This window comes from Pteropus alecto, unplaced genomic scaffold (assembly GCF_000325575.1).
Source record: "Pteropus alecto unplaced genomic scaffold, ASM32557v1 scaffold338, whole genome shotgun sequence".
Taxonomy (NCBI): domain Eukaryota; kingdom Metazoa; phylum Chordata; class Mammalia; order Chiroptera; family Pteropodidae; genus Pteropus; species Pteropus alecto.
The window spans coordinates 3,632,141-3,638,311 of NW_006441995.1; positions in this window are offsets into that span (position 1 = coordinate 3,632,141).

Sequence of the window (6,171 nt, forward strand, 5' to 3'; positions counted from 1 at the left end):
GCAGTTCAATGTGCAGATACTTAAGGTGTATCATTTTTCCTTTTGACAGCCATCTTTTCCTATTGTAAGATAATATTCACCAATCATTTAGCTAATATGTGGTCTAAGCTCTAGTGTTTTTCACTAAACCATGGCGCATAATCCTATATAAACAGTCTGCCACATATGAGGAATAGTCATATACTGTGTCGTGGTAGAAATGGACAGTTGAGGACCTTTGTAAATTTCTCAGTTGACTCCTAAATAAATACAAGCCCACAGACTTGCTCTTATTGTTTTGGTTTCCAACCACAGGCTTTTGTGCTGACACTTCTAGAAGTGACCAAAGTGACAGAAAACCACTGGACAATAAGCAATGTGGTGCCAAGGCTCACTTACAAATTCTTTCCAGGAGATGGAGCTCATACCAAGAATTGAATGGGAATATCAAAATGCCAGATGGGGTCAGGCTCAGGAGTCTGACAAATCTGCTCTCTTATAAAGTGTTCTGCTGCCCTTCCCTCCAATATGGAGTCCTTTCTCTGTTCCTCACCATCAAGCTAAACTCTACTCATCCTGCCAGGGACCCTGACGTCCTCCCCAACTGCTCCAGCATCATGATCATCTTTCCTTTTCTTGATCAAACTACTGCAGCCCATGGACATGGCTCTAGTTCAGACCTTCATCAAAATATTTCTCTCACTTTCGCAAAAGAATGCTCTCCTCACCCCGGTATGCTCTATCTTCACTCCATGCTTCACCACACCCCAGTGCTGTCCTTCTAAAACATCAGTCTGATTGTTGCCTTTATTCTGGTCCAAACTATCATCCTCTCTCTCCTGAATTGTTGCAAAACATTTTTATTTGGTCTTTCCAGTTTATTTTCCACATAGCATCTAGGGATATTTGTTAGCAAACAAATATGATTACTTCACTCTTTTACATAATATCTTTTAATGGCATCAGATTGCCTTTAAAATATGGTCCAGAATGCATCTCACAGTCCATAAGACCTTGCATAACCTCTTTAGCTCCTTCTCAGGCTCCTCCCTCCTCAGTTTCCATGATCCTTACTGAAACTGTCTCTGATACCTGAGCATTCCATGCTTCCACTTAACGCTACTCTCCATGCTCTCCTTGAATCTTTCTCTCCAACTAGCCAGCACCTATTTATCCTCTTGAACTCAAGGCATCACTTCTAGGAGACTGCTATAACCCCCAGATTAAGCCAGGTAATTCTTTTATACATCCACTCATATAACTAATGACTTCCACATCATATATCATATCATTACATAATCACAAATAATGCTAATTATTTGTGTAATAATTATTTGTGTAATAATTAGCATTAGCTTTCCCTGATATAATGTATAATTTTTCAAGGAGGAGAAGTATTTTTATATCTTTTTCACCTTTGTATTTATAGGATGTAGGAGAGTACCTGGAAAATAGGGATTTTCAATGAAATAGTAATTCAATGAATGAATGTCTCTTCCTATGAGAGTGCAACTATTTTTTGAGATTCTGAATTTTTCATTAAGCTTGGGTATACATCTTTATGACTAAACTGATGAAAACAGGTGAAACATTGAGCTACATATTATTCTTTTTGGCAAAATTGACTTCCTTTTAACTACCTTGGTAAGAAGCTCTTCACACTTGAAAATGGCATGTACAGGAAGACAGCAGGTTCTAACAAGGGCATCTCAAGACAAGAAGAGGTTTTGTAATTCTGAACTTGCGTTGGTTAATTGTCCAGGTTGGCACATCATTGGGGAGTCAGACCTTGTCCTTTTCTTTAAGTGCTTCAGTAAATATGTGTTTATATCTTTTGGGACAGATACAGGTTGTAGCTAATCACTGAAAGCCAGCTCTAAGCAGCCATCAGTGGAAAATGCAGAGCAATCAAATCAAATCAATAATGATGGCTAAGAGCAATTGCAGGAAGAGATGACATAATTAAACTTCATATTGTATGTCTTGTTTCAGACCGTTTGGAATGCATTTTTTACTTAAATGCACTTATTGTAATCATGTTGTTATTTGTTAAGTATTTTAGGGCTCTTGGGAATAGATTAGATTTTCTTCTTTTTTTCTTATACCTTCTACTTTAGTGCAAAAAATATGTGCTTTGAAGTCAGGCAGTTCTGGATTGAAATCGTTCTTACAAATTTTGCAATGATTTGAATATTGTTATTCTTTATTGAGAGGTCCTGCTTGTTCTACTTCATGGCTGTCAAGGTTGAAATAAATAACATGTACAAAATACTGGACAGATAATAGAAGCTGAATAAAGGTTAGTTTTCTCTTTCTATACAACATTCTTTGATTTTCTTTCTTTTTTCTTACCCCAACTCCTTTGCCTTGGTCTTCCTGGTATGTGAGGCTCATGGTGGCTTTTTTAAATTTCCAAGATATTGGATGGCTCGAATATTGGCTTCCAGTTTCTCTAGAATTCTGACACTTAGGGAAATTTAAGCCTTCCTTAAGGAAATTGATACCTAGTGAAAAATCCTACTTCTCTGCTTTTCCTGATGAATGTCTGTTTTCATTGACTGAAGAGTTTAGACTCTTTCTTCAAAGTGCAGTATGTCCACGGTTAATCAGTTTCTAGTTGGATAATGTAACTTAGATTAGCTGAGCTTATCTAGAATCTTATTGGCTTGGTACAATGGTATAATTATAGTAAGGAGGAAGGTAAATGAAGGAGAGAAAAATGAGCAATTTTAATGTAGCCTAGTGAGATATCATGAGATCTGTAGTAAAATGACATGGGTAAAAATCATCCTTTTCTCATTGGCTATGTAAGCTTAAATAGCTCATTTAAAATCTCCAAACCCCAGTTCCTTTTATTTGTAAAATGAGACACTTTTCTGGTAGTGTTTTGTGAGTATTAAATGAGATAATACATGTATAAAGTTTATTTTAAGAGGGGAAGCATTCTGAATGTGGTTATTTTTTATGAATAGGCAAAGTGTAGTTCCCAATAGAAGGCTTTTTTTTTTTTTTTGCATATGCAAAAGAGAAACTGACTATGCATTTAAGAAAGAATGTAAAGAAGGATAGCCGATGGAAGCAGAGGGAGAGAAAGGAGATCAGTATTTGTTCAATTCTTAGAACTTTCTGCCTCATAGAAATCTAACTCGTACTTCTCAGGTAGATGTCCTGGAGGGAAAAAAGAAAGCTTTGAACTCCTCTTGTGTCATCAAAATACCTGGAATCTTCTGGGTGCCTACCAGAGCAAATCGGTTCTGCTTTTTCTCAGGCAGGCATTCTAAGCTAGAAAAGAAGTTCTGCTTGACTCTTCCCGTACAGAACTGATCTGGAGTCTACTGGGCCACTGGGTTTGGATGTGAAGTTGGATGAGTTGTTGCTAAAAATATTTTAAATGATTGAAACAGAGCCCACTCATAGCCTAAGTGGCCCACAGAAAATAGAAGAATTGATTTCGCAAACTCCTTTACCTCACCAGGTTTTGCTTACTATAACACATGCCCTCTCTGAATTCTTTCTCATCTCTGTGATTCAGAACTGAAGTCAAAGCAATCAAGACCAACCAGACAAGTAAATAAAGGCAATGGACGTGCTTTCAGAGGTATCAGAAAATCTTTCATAGAGGACATCTGTGTTTGTGCCTGGCTAGAGCACTTTCTCACATCTTTCAGTGGCAGAGCTTTGATTTTCCTTGGAAATAACCATTTCTTCATTCTCAATCTGTTCTCATGTATGCAATGCTTTATTGAGAAACTGACTTCAGGCCCAACTCAGACCAGTAAGACTCAATTCTGTTTCTTGGTTGAAACTATTGGAAAAAGGAAGTACTCTTTGGTCATCTTGATTTCAGTGTGGGAAAATCCTACTTAAATGTAGTAAGACTGCGAGATGGAGAGAAACCAAGCCCTGATTATATTATGTTAGATGCCAGATCCTGTTATCCGCAAAGCTGCTTCTTTTTCAGTTTCGATTAGTTTGAAAAGTATGCCTCCCTCCCTTTTCTGGCTTAAATTAATTCGAGTTGGATTTCTCTAACTTACAAACTGAGAAGGTAAAAATTAGCTTGAACTGAGAAAGTAAAATCTGCCTGGCCATGCATCAGACTGGAGTAGCAGGCATAGGTAGAGCCAGATCTACAAAGTGAACAGGAAATACTCTTCCTCCCAAGGACACACTGCAGCTCTAAAGTGTCATAATGCCCCCCTTCTTCAGTGACTATGGCTATTTGAAATGACGTAGGTAAGAATGAAACATCTCACTCTTAGATGCAAGATCTAAGGCACTTTGACACAGGAAAGCAGCCTCAATTCACAACACAGAAACAGAGCTTCAGATAAAGGGGTTTCTACACACAACATTCCAGTCACTTTAACTTTGTAGGGCCAAAGGAGACTGGACCTTGGGTCTGCTTTGCAGTGCAGACCCTTGACATAGCCCTACTTTGCTTTGAACCTATCAAAATAGTATTGTGCTTAAATTTCACCTAAACTCTTTTTCACAGAACTCTGTAACAACTCTGTTGTCCTTTGTTTGGCGAAATAATCTATGTTTCATCTTCTGTGTGGCCTCTTTCATAGTGATAGGCAAATAAACTTAATTTCATCAGACCGCAAATAGGTACTTGTGGTTTTAGGTTGACGAGGTTTGGGAAACAAAAGGGTTTTAATTATTATAGCCTTCTGTCCTATAATAATTCCTTCACCCAAATTAGTTGTATGATTAAAGATCTGGTCATTTATTCTTCCCGTAAAGTAAATCTCATCAAAAAGTAAAGACTCTGAAGCAGTTGCTTTAAAGTTGGCTTGCGTAGCTTAGCTACTCAAAGTGGGATGCCTGCACCAGCAGTACCAGCATCTGGGAGCTTATTTGAAAGGTAGAATCTGGGGCCCCCTCCCTGATCTGCATTTTTTTAAGATTCTGGTAATTGTGTGCACAATAAAGTTTGAGCAGTGAAGCTCCAGGAAGTCCTAGGAGTTTCCAAAGGGTCCCCAAGAAAACTTGCATTGTTATTTTGTCATTGCAGGTAGAGAAGGAGGACACAAAGCTATTGGCCTTACCCTTATGAAAGCCATCTTATGATATATTGTTTTGTGATATAATAAATATATTTACTTTTCTACAAATGCTCTTTAAAGTAAGAAACATTTGAAAACTACTATCTTAAGCTCTATTAACACTTCATTGTGAATGAGCTCTTCCAATTGTTTGTAAGGAAATAGGCTTTGTTTGGGATGGATAGTGGGAGAATCTTACTAAGAAGCTGGGAACCTGAACATAAAGTCCCCTCTCCAGTTTTGTCATTTGTCTATGCATGGAGATCACTGCTGGCAGGAGCTGCTGGTTCTTTTAGGCCACATGCATCTGGGGGTCCTAGAACGAGCCTAAATAAAAGAAATAGGAAGGTGGGTCTCTTAGTGGCCTATTTGTAAAAGAATCAAGAAACCTCTTAGGATAATTTATTGAGAAAAGGAGAAGCCAGGAAGATGAATTTGACCAAGAAGAAAGCTTTGGTCTTCAGAGGGGAGTGGTGCCTTTGAGAATGTTATGGCGGCTTTCACTGGAATTAATTTCTGTCCCAAGCCTATGGATAAGAGAGAGACAGAGATAGGAAAGGAAAGGGTGGTTGTACCTAAAAGTCGAATGAGCTTTTTGCTCCTGATATTGGGTAATTATTGGGACACAAGAGCTCCTCTTTGGCCACAGACCACTTACTCATAAAGATTTTACTTTGCAGTGATGCTGATCTGGGGATAAGCAGTGCCAACTTTGCAAACTGCTGAATCTGGTGGAGAAAAGGTACCAAGACTGGAGACTGCAGTGAGTATCGAAATGACAAAATAACAATAGCCAGTAGGCAGAAGCTGTGGAGTTTTAAAATTAAGTACACAGGAGACATCTTCTGGTGACTCAAGAAAATGTGGAAAATGGGACAGTCTTCCAAAAGGGTGTGTGAGCAGAAGTCTTGTGTGCAAGCAGGAGTTCTGTGGAATTCTAGTTGATGTATTCATGCAACCCCACTGGTGTCTACCAGCAGATGAGGAATGAAAACTTCAGCAAGAGATGTTGTTGAAGCTCAAAATGTAATCCCCTTGTGCACCCTTCCTCAGCTCCTTTTAAATAGATGCATCATAAGCCAAGTTCCCCTGGGTAAATATTCTTCGCAAAGTCTGAGTTGAATTTACAGCTAAGAGAGAG